The sequence below is a fragment of the Euprymna scolopes genome, chromosome 12 (genome assembly GCF_053919585.1).
Source record: "Euprymna scolopes isolate OS-2025 chromosome 12, ASM5391958v1, whole genome shotgun sequence".
In the NCBI taxonomy this organism is placed as follows: domain Eukaryota; kingdom Metazoa; phylum Mollusca; class Cephalopoda; order Sepiida; family Sepiolidae; genus Euprymna; species Euprymna scolopes.
In genome coordinates, this window is record NC_136493.1 from 45065120 (window position 1) to 45077904 (window position 12785).

The 12785-nt window shown below is 33.9% G+C and overlaps 1 pseudogene; it reads right to left on the reverse strand.

The window, feature by feature from the left end:
* Positions 1-8298: 8298 nt before the first annotated feature.
* On the reverse strand, positions 8299-8417 carry LOC145291681 (5S ribosomal RNA; annotated as a pseudogene).
* Positions 8418-12785: the final 4368 nt, after the last annotated feature.

The following is a 12785-nucleotide window of genomic DNA, read 5'->3' on the forward strand; positions in this document are numbered from 1 at the left end:
TATATATATCATAAGAACATTTTATTTTATTTTATTTTTTAAAGTGATTAACAACCCCCATTCATCCCAAACACCCAATGAACGAATAAGGAAGACTCTCTAAAAAAAATTAAATAAATAAATAAAACTAAAACTATATTTATACCTGCGTTTGTATCAACGTTTCCGACGGGCTCGCCGTTTTGTCTGTGTGTAAATAAATCCTAGCGGTCATGATGACCCAGACACAACCGATCGACCCAAGCCGAGTTCTGATGACACCCACCACATCCACCGCCATCACCTCGACTACTGCAGCTACGTACTGCTCCAATAACATCAGCAACAATAACTTCAACTGTAACTCGGTTCGACTTATTGGTTAGATCAGCAGACTGTAAGCTCGACTAGAAGTTTCGTCGTTGTCACCGTTTCGCCATAGCGAAAAGTCAATGCCTTTTTCGAAAGTCTTCACTCGGGCGGAGATGAAACTTCCTATTTACATACCTCCTCACGAGGGTAAACAAAAAGTCGTATGCTTTTTAATGTGGAGAAAACCGGGGATTTTTTTTTCCTTTAGCAAGTAAGCCAACAGATAATAGGCCATATTTGAAATGTCCTGTTCTTTGTTGACTGTTCTGTGCGATGACTACCCTCCCAAGCTTTGCCTTCTCACTCTTTTCTTTGAGAAAGGGTGTTAGTTTATTGCTAATCTCCTAAAGATACCGAAGAGGCTGTTTTGTCATTATTCCCATGGCAAGTGTTCGTCTGAGCTCCATTCTCTGGTCCCCACCTCGCCAATCTATCACGAAAAACACCCGACTAGTTGTAACCACTGTCAATAATTTTCCCCACTCTTTATCCATGCCTAAATCAAAACGTAGATTCCATGAACAAAGCTTCTTTCTTAGAAGTGCACGCCTGTGAAACTCTCTGCCGCTTGCCTGTTTCCCTCCCCGACTTCAACTTGGATATCTTCAAGTCCAACACAAACAAATTCCTGATGAACCGCCCCCTTAAGTAATGAAATTTTATCAAATCTCCAATACTAACTATTACTACGATACTATCTCATTGATTACTGTACACACAGTAACCCTTATCCCCGAGTGGCTTCTGGGCCTTGATAAGTGGTGACCTCCATGTAAAAAAAAAGAGGCTGTTTAGGAACTTTTAGCATGCCAGGATGCTCTTTCTTTTCATCCCGTCACGAGGGTGGGAGATAAATAGCCCTTTCGGGAGTGGGGGGGGGCAGCTCTCGGAAAAATAAACCCCAGATGGGGACAAATATTAAGACTGTCTTAGTCTAGAAGGATCTCACAGTAACTTTACTTTTATTCAACACCGACTTTAACGTCGAAGGTAGACGAAAGATAGATTTATTTATGCAATGGTTTCCAGGTGCCCGCTAAGGGGGGGGCACTCTGTACTGGGTCAAAAATTAAATCTGTCCCCGTGTAAAAAGATTTCTCTCCTCCATTAACTGAGTGCAGAACAGATGTGTAGTATTCAGAACAAACTGTAGTTAAAATTCCTATTTATTTGTCTCCCCACGAGGTCAGAGTTAAACACATACGGAGAAAATTTAGCTCCTCAAAAACTGAAAAACAAAACAAAAAGGGCGTTCCAAACATTCAACGTAAACTAATCTGTACCATTTGGATTCTTCGGACTGCTGTTCCCATCTTAAGCGTTATTTGATGATGAGAACAATAGTTCGAAGGATCCAAATAATACGAATAACCCATCCTTATCTAAAAAATATCAGAAACACAGCAGCCTGTGTATTATTATTTGTGAGATGACACAACTAATTGAATTAAAATTTCTTCATCAGAATTAGACCCTAAATAGAAAATGAAACATATGGCGAAAACTAAAGTGAGGATATCTAACCTTTATACAGCAATTCATAAATTTATAGACTAAAGAAAGGTAATTAGAATTCATATACGGGCTATATCAACGCAATACACATACTACATAAACAAATGTGTACAATAAGGAAAAAAACATTGGGATGTGTTTGTTTACTTCAGAATAGTTTTTATTTAACAATCAGTTATTGTGGAAACGTGAGATTGTAAAGTTTACAAAATATTACTGGCAGTAATATTCTATAAGTTATCCCATCTAAACAAGAATTGCTCGATATGCAAGATAGAGCAAATAAATTAAATTGTAATTCAATGAATTTCAAAAAACTCTCATTGAAATGAAATTCAGTGGTTGAGTTTCATATCAAAGAATTTTTATTATTCTAAGCAAGACAAAAAATGCTTTAGAAAATTAATCTCCTTAACCTATAGGGTTTCGATGTCTACCATCTCATCAGATATATATAAGAGAAAATAGTTAATAAAATATGTTAAAAACAATTTAAAAAGAGTTAAAAACATTGATTCTGAAAACGAAACACTTAATAAGTGGATAGTCCTTAATCCGCGGAGTTTCGAAGAAATACTATTCTTCTCATCAGAGGGTAGGAATTAGCAAAATGCGGGATCGGATTTTGCATACAAAAGTATTTGGTGAAACTGCAAGTAAGTAAAAAATCTAACTTGATAACAAAAGGTGAAGAAGAGGGAACATGGTGAAAAAAAAACGTGACCTCACGTGAATGGATAGTCTGGTAAAAGGTAAATTATCCAATGTCGGTAAAGTCCCAAAATATAAATCCAAGAAAGTTATTGAATTTCCATTCACACAAGTAAAATCCAAGGAAATCACGTAACTGGAAGATGGTCCAAAATAATCCAAAAGGCCGAAATCCATGGAATAATTCACAAATATGTACAAGGAAAACGGGAAAAAATTCCAATAATATTAATAAAAGAAAAATAAAAGCGCCACCTTTTTCTTTTTTTTTACCCTTCCCTCTGCTTCATTTTTGTTATCGAGTAAGATCTTTAACTTACTTGCAGTTTCATCAAATACATTTGGACGCAAAATCCGATCCCGCATTTTGCTAATTCATACCCTCTGATGAGAAGGAAAGTATTTCTTCGAAACTCCGCGGATTAAGGACTATCTACTTATTAAGTGTTTCCTTTTCAGATTAAATATGTTTTTAACTCTTTTTTTAACATGTTTTATTGACTACTTGTTCTTATTATAAGCTCTATCTTCTATTTGGTTTTATCGAGCTTTTACATCTGGTTGAGATTACTTTATAAATATTAATTCTTTAATATTTATCATTTAACTTTAGTTTTGCCATCTTGGATAATTTTGGTAAACTTAACTGTAATTCTTGTTATATATATATATATATATATATATATATATATATATATATATATATATATATACATATATATATATATATATATATATATATATATATTGTTTATATCTTTTCTGTATTTATTTCGTATGTGTTTACGTGTAGGAATACAAAAAGTCTTTTGAAAAAGAAAACGAAAATCTTTTCGTTTTTATTTTTTTCAAAATACTTTTTGTACTCCTACATATATACTTTTCGTATTGATAGTTCAGTTGCTAAATCCTACCCTCTTATGAGAAGGAAAGTATTTCTTCGAAACTCCGCGGATTAAGGACTATCCATTTATTTAGTGTTTCTTTTTTAAAATGAAATATGTTTTTAACTCTTGTCCAAAGTGTTTTTTAACATGTTTTATTGACTACTTGTTCTTATTATAAGCTCTATCTTCTATTTGGTTTTATCGAGCTTTTACATCTGGTTGAGATTACTTTATAAATATTAATTCTTTAAAATTTATAATATACTTTAGTTTTACCATCTTGGATCATTTTGGATAAATTTAATTGTAATTTTTATTATATATATATATATATATATATATATATATATATACATATATATATATATATATATATATATATATATATATATATATATATATATATATATATATATAAATTACAATAAGTTTACCAAGGTAATCAAAATGGTAAACTTAAAATATATTATAAATATTAAAGAGTTAATATTTACAAGTGAAGTAATCTCAACCAGATGTGTTTATATATATATATATATATATATATATATATAATAAAGATAGCTTCTGTTGCCGGGTTCGAATCTATCGACTGGTGTTAATCGTGACACCCGCACTGATGAATCTCTAAAGGATGAAACACTAGTGTCTGTAGGTATCTAATAATATTTATAGTAAATAATTATGTTAGCCCTTTAAGAAACTCGTTTCTTATCGTTGAGCACTTTCAGTTGAATAAAAGTCGATCAATTAAACTCTTATCCGGAGATCATCATATAATGATTTGGTCACTCTGACAAGCGTTAAAAAACATTAAAAAAAATAAATAAATGTTAAAAGTCAACAGCATTTCTTGTAGTTCACGGTAACCAAATTGATTAGGTCCTTGCAAATGAAGTCAGATGGTTTCTGTCGCTGGGTTCGAATCTATCGACTAGTGATAATCGTGACACCCAGCACTGATGATTCTCGAAAGGATGAAATACTAGAGTCTGTAGGTATTTAATAATTATTATAGCAAATAAGTATATATATATATATATATATATATATATATATATATATATATATATATATATGTATATATATATATATAGAGAGAGAGAGAGAGAGAAAGAGAGAGAGAGAGAGGGAGAGAGAGAGAGAGCGAGAGGTTTACGTTTCTTACTATGGTGTCCCGATTTCATATATCGCTAGATTCAATTATTTGATGAGTCGTAGTTGACGAAACACGTGTAAGTTGAGAATTATATTAAAAAAAACTATATATATATACAGAGAGAGAGAGAGAGAGAGAGAGAGAGAGAGAGAGAGAGGGAGAGAGAGATAGAGAGAGAGAGAGACTTATATGTAATATACTGAGTTCGTTTAATTCAGTAAATTTTCATATACCAATAGGTTTTAAGCCAAAAAAGGGTTGACTTAAGGATTAAGCCACAAAATTATCACATTTCATAATTGAGCATTAATATACTGTGTATGCAAAATCAAGACTTCAAGACAAGGTATTGATGGCAACGAAAAGTGTATTTCATTTTATGCTACAATTGTTTCAATGTCCAGTTCGACAATTTCAAGCATTATATCGTTTGAAAATGTTCAAAAACCAACATTTCTTCAGACTTTATGAATAAACACATTTTTGGCAATGTAGCATTTTTTGAATAGAAAGAAAAGGGGGGGGATCTCTAACGGGAAAAACATGCGAGAATCATTTATCTTGGTTGTGGTTACGGAAAAGCCCGTTTAAATATTAATGTATCGCCTAATTTTCGTATCCTTATTTAAGAACAGAGTTATGTGAAGTTTCTACGAGGGGCCCTAAGCAATTTAAAACAGAAAGAAATTTTTTTTTTTAAATATATCCTATTTTTTGGGTTCCTAAATTCCTTTATTTCCCGATGATTGATTTTTTGTAAAAAGAATTTTTTTACAATTTGGTATTATATATTTATATTATGTTCGTAACAACCTTGTAAGGATGTTTCGGTTAGTTTTAGTTTCGTATTAGTGGCAAGTAATGCATATATATATATATATATATATATATATATATATATATATGATGAAAATGATGAAAATAGAGAAAATAAACAGGAACAAACCGCATTATGTGTTCATCAACGTTTCGTCTTTATTTTCAGAGGAAGTCTCGAAATAAAGACGAAACGTTGATGAACACATAATACGGTTTGTTCCTTTTTGTTATATATATATATATATATATATATATATATATATATATATATATATATATATATATATATATATGCAGGGTGGAACAATACAATTATCGCTCTAGTAAAGACGATATGATTCCATTTTCGTTTGATGAAAAACAGTTGTCTTTTTTTTCTTTTTTTTTTTGCCGACCATCTACTAGTTGGCCAGTTGTATACAAATCCCCAGAGCGATAGGAGCCTTCTATCATGCCTGAAAGTGACACAATGCTCAACGAGTAACATCGGAGATGCGCCGCTGTAAAACTCATGCTCTCTACCGATCCAAGTTATGACAACAGGACGATTGCTAGCCCCTCGAAATTACTACTGAACGAATACTTGATATAATTCAATCTTTCTTAAGAGAAGAATCCATGTTGTTCTCGACAGTCGTACGTTAAAGCAATATGATATAAATGCGGGTGTACCTCAGGGGTCGTTCCTTGTACTTTTTATTATTTTTGATATTCATAAATGACCTCCCTGAAAAAAAAAATGTCTCTTAGATGAGAGTATTTTCTGAGGACACCACGCTCTATAACAGGTACGTCTCCAAAGCAATGACGAAAAACCTAGAGGAAAACAGTGGAAGAGGGACAAAAATGGATGGTCACATTCAACGCTGCCAAGACTAATCCCTTTTCTTTTAATAACTACTAGAAACCTTCTCAAACACTAATAGCAATGGATAATGATACATCACCTGAAAGTACTTCGTTCAATCTCCTCGGCTTAACATTCTCGGGGAACATGTTAGAACAGATACATTAAGTGCATTGCCAAGGCTACTGCAAAGAATACAGACTCCCTCTATCGTACTATTTTTTTACACCACTTATCAAGGCCCGGAAGCCACTCAGGGATAAGGGTTATTGCAAGTACATTACGTTAGTGTGGAGATTTGATGAAGTGTTTACTTAAGGGGGCGGTTCATTAGAAATTTGTTAACATTGGACTTGAAGACATCCAAGTTGTAGTCCGGTGGGAAGCAGGCAGACGGAACAGAGTTCCACAGGCGTGCAGTTCTAAGACAGAAGCTTTGTTCATGGAATCCGCGTTTTGATTTAGGCACAGATATAGAGTGGGGAAAATTTTTCACAGTGGATTCAGCTAGACGGGTGTTTTTCGTGAAAGATTGGCGAGGGGGGACCAGAGATTGGAGTTCAGACGAGCACCTGCCATGGAAATAACGATAAAACAAGGATAGGCTCGCAACGTCTCTTCTGTGGGAGAGAGGTTGTAGGGTAGAGAAAAGGGCATCCCCCACTAAGCCACGAAGTCTATTTTATACTCTGTCAAGGCAGGATAGGCTGTTTTTAGCAGCTCCTACCCAGATATGGCAACAGTATTCCATCCTTGGACGTACTTGGCTTTTATATAGATAGAGAATTGCATCAGTAGTGAGATATCTTCTGGAGCGGTAGAAGGATCCCACCATCTTTCCAGCGACCCTGGCAACAGACTTGATGTACGTGTTCCATTTCAGATCAGGAGTAAAGGTCAAACCCAGAAGCTTGTCAAAACACGGGGCCTCACCCAGACGACAGCAATCCATCACAATTGATGCCCGCTGGGGATCAGAGCGTTGATGATGTAAGGATAGAAAGTTACTTACGACTGAGAGTATCCTGTACCTTTACAAGGCCACTCTTCTCCCATGTATGCAGTATTGTTGCCACATTGCATCAAAAACCGATATGTGCACTATCGTTTCTGAAATGATATATATTTTTTTATTGAAATAAAGTTTCTTCGTCAGTATAGAGATTAGATAATAAATAGAAAATTTAAACATATGATCAAGACTAAAGTAAGGATGGCTAATGTTTATACAGTAAACCATCAGGTTTATACACTAAAGAGATAATTAAAATTTACATAAAACATTTGTATAAGGGTTTGTTGCGCTCGTATATCACTGTTCCTTTGTTTTTGTAAACAAAAGACAATCGTCGGCAAAGACAGACATGGGACTGACGCTCCTGGAAAGATGTCACGACCACGCGTACTAAAAATAGCAACAACGTTTTCTACAAAACACACACACACACACACACACACACACAATTCAATTTTAACAACGAAACAAAATAACTTTTTTATTTTTGGACGGAGAATAAAATATATACAAACAATTATCACCGAATACATTTTTACCTGCAAGAAATTCTGTCTAAAATTAATAATAGTATTCGTTTGTTTAGCGACACCGTCGCTTTTAGCACGAATGACTGTTCATGAAACAAACAACTTCTAAGAGAATGTTTCATCTCGGCCCGTGAGTTAGGAATACTTCTATCCCGATTTGACTCTCGAAAACTCGGCGGACTCAGTCGCCCTGGGAACCAAGGGTAGCAGTATCAATGCCCAAGCAGCCCTTTTCAGTGCTACTTCAGTGCATTATTAATTAGAGTCACTAACCACCCGTATGCGATACACATTCTGCCTCTTGGAACTCTCCCTAACGGCCTGCTACTCTAGTCTGTGTGCAGTCAGCACCAACCCTATTCAGGTTTAACCGGCTTCCTCCGAAGGAGAAAGTTTCATGGGAGTATGAAATTCACAAGCGGTCCCCAGTCGCATGTATATCCCGGAAGGTATCGACGTCCTCTTACATACAGCACCTTGAATTCCCAAATTGGTCACCCATTTTAGTAATGACCAGGCTCAACGTTGCTTAACTTCGGTGATCTGACGGGAACCGGTGTTTCAACGTGATTATGCCGTATATCTGCCACTCTAGTACCTGAACATATTTCAACTCCTGCTCACTTCCAGAGAATCCAGCTTACTCTTGCAGCCTTTAGCTCCTCCGGCCCACTTCTGCAGCGACCTCAGCGGCCTCCAGCCCACTCCTGCAGCTTCCCGTGATACCAACTCACTACTGCAACCTCCGGTGACTCCAATTCGCTCTTGCTGCGATATCAGTGGACACCAAGTTACTCTTGCAGCTATCAGCGACCTTTAACCCACTCCTGCAGCTTCGACCAGTTTCCAGTTCTGAGTGATGTCCAATTCCCTTTTCCAGTACCAACCGATGTCCTGCGATCAGTTCTAGTGCCAACTGACGTCCAGCTACTTGTTATAGTTCCCACTGACGTCCAACTACCAGTTCCAGTGCGTACTGGTGTCTAGATACTTGTTGCAGTGGCCGCTGACGTCCAACTACCTGCTCCAGTGTCCCCTGATGTACAGCTACCAGTTGCAGTGCCCGTCGACGTTTGGTTACCAGTTTTCAGCTTCAGACCCCGTCTATACACATGAGGCATGTCATTCTACCCCAGCGACGTAAAAATGTCAACCCTTAAGACGTCCGTTAACACTTCGGCTGGTCATGATATTCATTGCCCCGCATTTTACTATTTTTTCTTGGTAAAAATAAAACACTCTATCCTAGTATCTTTAACTGATCATCTGTATTCGGCATCTCACTTTGCTATTGCCGTAACTTCCTTGTCTTGTGTCTACCTTATTAGTTGTACGGTCGATTAATACCTTCCGCCTTTCGACCCCTCTGCAGCAGGCATTATCAAGGCAAATTCACGTATTAGACAAAGAATAGAATAAAGTGAAGGTTTTAGAATGTTTTAATAGTATGTACCCATAATAGAATTGAAAACATAATGACAATTTATCGATTCCAGATTATAATTTGAGAAAAGGCCAAAGAATTAAATAGATTAGATCTTCCAATAACAAAAAGTTTCGCAGCTGGTAGAGCTTGTATTATCTTTCAAATGGAGATTAAGTTGAAATTTTCCATAATAAAAATTTATACTTACTGATAAGTAAAAAGAGAGGAAGAAAAGTAATAAATAGTAAAATTTACTAAAGTTAGAAAATAAATAATTTGTGAATATTGAATAATGAATAATACGAATATAAATCAGTAAACAGTAATCAATTAAATAGTACTACTTTAGAATAGATAAAAATAAGTAAAATAAGTAAACTTAATAATCAAATATTAAACTAAGTAAACATGAAATATATATATATATATATAAACCTATATATATATATATATATATATATATATATATATATATGAAACACGAAATATATATATATATATATATATATCGTGTTTCATATATATATATATATATATATATATATATATATATATATATATAGGTTTTTATTTATATATATATATATAAATGTGTTTATATATATATATATATATATATATATATATATATATATATATTCCAAACTTCTTGATGCTGACCATCTTATAATTTATTCCTTTAATTCAGTTGACATTTACAATTTTTGACAGTATCTGTTTCGTAGCGCAAAATCAATCACTTAATTATTAGATCAATCAGTAAAACTATAATGTCCTTAACTCATCAGAAAAAATAGCAACAATAAATTTGCCAAAAGGAATTTTTCTAAAATTCAAAATAACGTAATCGAAACGTATAATAAGTTATTTACAGATTCTCTTCCATTTTCCGGATTTTAATCGTGTCAAAACGCGCTTTATTTCCTTTCGACGGATGGATTATATCTCTTTCTTCTGACGAGTTAAGGGCATAATAGATTCACTGATTTATATAATAATTAAGTGTTTGATTTTGCGCTACGAAACAGATACTGACAAAGATTGTAAATGACAACTGAATTAAAGGAATAAATTATAAGTTAATCAACATGATGAACTTTAGAATATAGTATTTTGTCATTTATTCACTATATTGCTCTGTAATTACATTGAGCTTCTTAAATAAGGATAGGTATATATTATAAGAAAATATATTTCCACAGAAATATATATATATATATATATATATATATATATATATGTGTGTGTGTGTGTGTGTGTGTGTGTGTGTGTGTGTGTGTGTGTGTGTGTGTATATAGACACACGGTGATCTCAGAACGTATATACCAGTCACTGGACAAAGCGGGGAGTGTAGAACGGTAGCTCTAGATATATCTAAGGCTTTTGACATAGTATGGCATGAAGGTCTTCTCAGGAAAATCAGATCATATGGTATCACTGGAAGAATATATGACATAATTAAATTCTTCTTAGATAAGAGAAAAATCCAGGTTGTCCTCGACGGTCGTACATCTAAACAATACGATATGAATGCGGGAGTGCCTGAGGGGTCCATCCTGGGACCTCTGTTATTCCTAATATTCATAAATTACCTCCCTGACAAAATTTCCTGGGAGATGGGTATATATGCTGACGACACCACACTCTATAACAGACACGTCAGGAAAACAAATGAACACATATCTAAAGAAATGGCAGAAGCACTAGAGGATGACCTCCGATCTGTAGTGGAATGGGGACATAAATGGATGGTCACATACAATGCTGCCAAGACAAAACTCGTTTCCTTCAATAATTACAAGAAACCTTCTCTACCACCAATAGCAATGGCCAATGACTCTTTATTTATATCAATATGCCTTGTTTGGGGTGAAAATGTAATAAAATATTTAAATACTAGCAAAAGTATCGGTCGTTGACTGAATTCAAAAACAGCCCACAGAAAATGGACTCTGATTTATGAAAGTATGATAGGTTATGAAAAAGAAGGGTTGTAAAGAGATAGCCTCGAATTTGGAGGTATCAAAACCAAAGCAAAATATGATGAAAGTAAAAATAAAATAGATAAACCCCATAATTTTTTATACCATACCTGTTCACAATGAAGCACTTATCACAATATTCTCTGGATCTATATTAAAAAACCTTGTTAAACTTTGTGACATATTTCCATTCTATGGAGATCAGGTGCAAACCCACACCCCATAATTTTATTATACCATATTTCTTCAAACTGAAACATAATTATCAAAGTATACTTACGCAGATGGATATGAAAAGTCTTTATTAAAGTTTGTGCCTATTTCCGTTCTATGGAGGCCAGGCGCGAACGCAGACCAACAATTTTATTATACCATCCCTATTTAAGTTAAAACATACTTATCAAAGTATTATAATGTACATCTATATCAAAAACACTTGTAAACTTTTTTTTTAATTTTTACATTTTTAATTTCTATACTTTGTGGACCAGGCGCGTATGCTGACCCCACACCTTTAATGAATCATCATTATGCCAAATCAAACATACTCATTCCTGTGTCTCGATACATCTTCTATCATTATATGTAATCAGTTTTTTGTAATAGTAAACTATAGAGGAGCCTATTCGTGACTAGACACACACACACACACACACACACACACACACATACACACACATACACACACACACACACACACACAGACGTTCAGCTTTATATTATATACATGCGTGGCCGACGTTGCCTGGGTGTTCGGGGGTGTATGCTGAGCAAAAAAAAAAAAAGAAATAACAAAAAAAAAACGGTCATTTTTTTTTACAAATTTGACCCCTATTATGACCCCTAAGTTAGACCAATGTTCAAGGAACATACATCTAAAATTGTCGGTGGAGCTTGGTAGAGTTCTCAAAGGTCAAATTGTTGAACTTTAACCCCTTAATAGCCAAATTTTGGCCGCAAATGGATTAAAAAGATTTTCCCAAATCTCAGTACCCTGTATATCAAATTTTGAGTCTGTAGACTGAAAATTAACAGTTATTGCGAAGGAAAATGTACACAGACACACAGACAGACAGACACATTCACTTTTTTAGATATCGAGATAGATAGATAGATTAAACAAAAATACATACGCATACATAAATATATATGGAAACAATTTTTTGTTCCCTGTAAAGATTTTACGCAAATATTATGCAAGTATAAATCATGTAGAATATCTACATGAATATAATTACACGTAATAGTTAACTGAAGATGATCATCCCATAAGGAAACCGAAAAAACTAATAGGGAATTAATTAAAATGAAGGTTTAAAAGAATAGTCAAATTAGCTAGATCTTTTGCTAGTGAATGCAATTCGACAAGCCATATATAAGAAAATTGTAATTTCTTTTTAAATAAATAGAAAAGAGGGTTTTTTTAATTTTTTAATATGAATATCAATATACACAAAAGAAACGAGTTGATAGGAATATATATATATATATATATATATATATATATATATATATATATATATATATATATATATATATATAT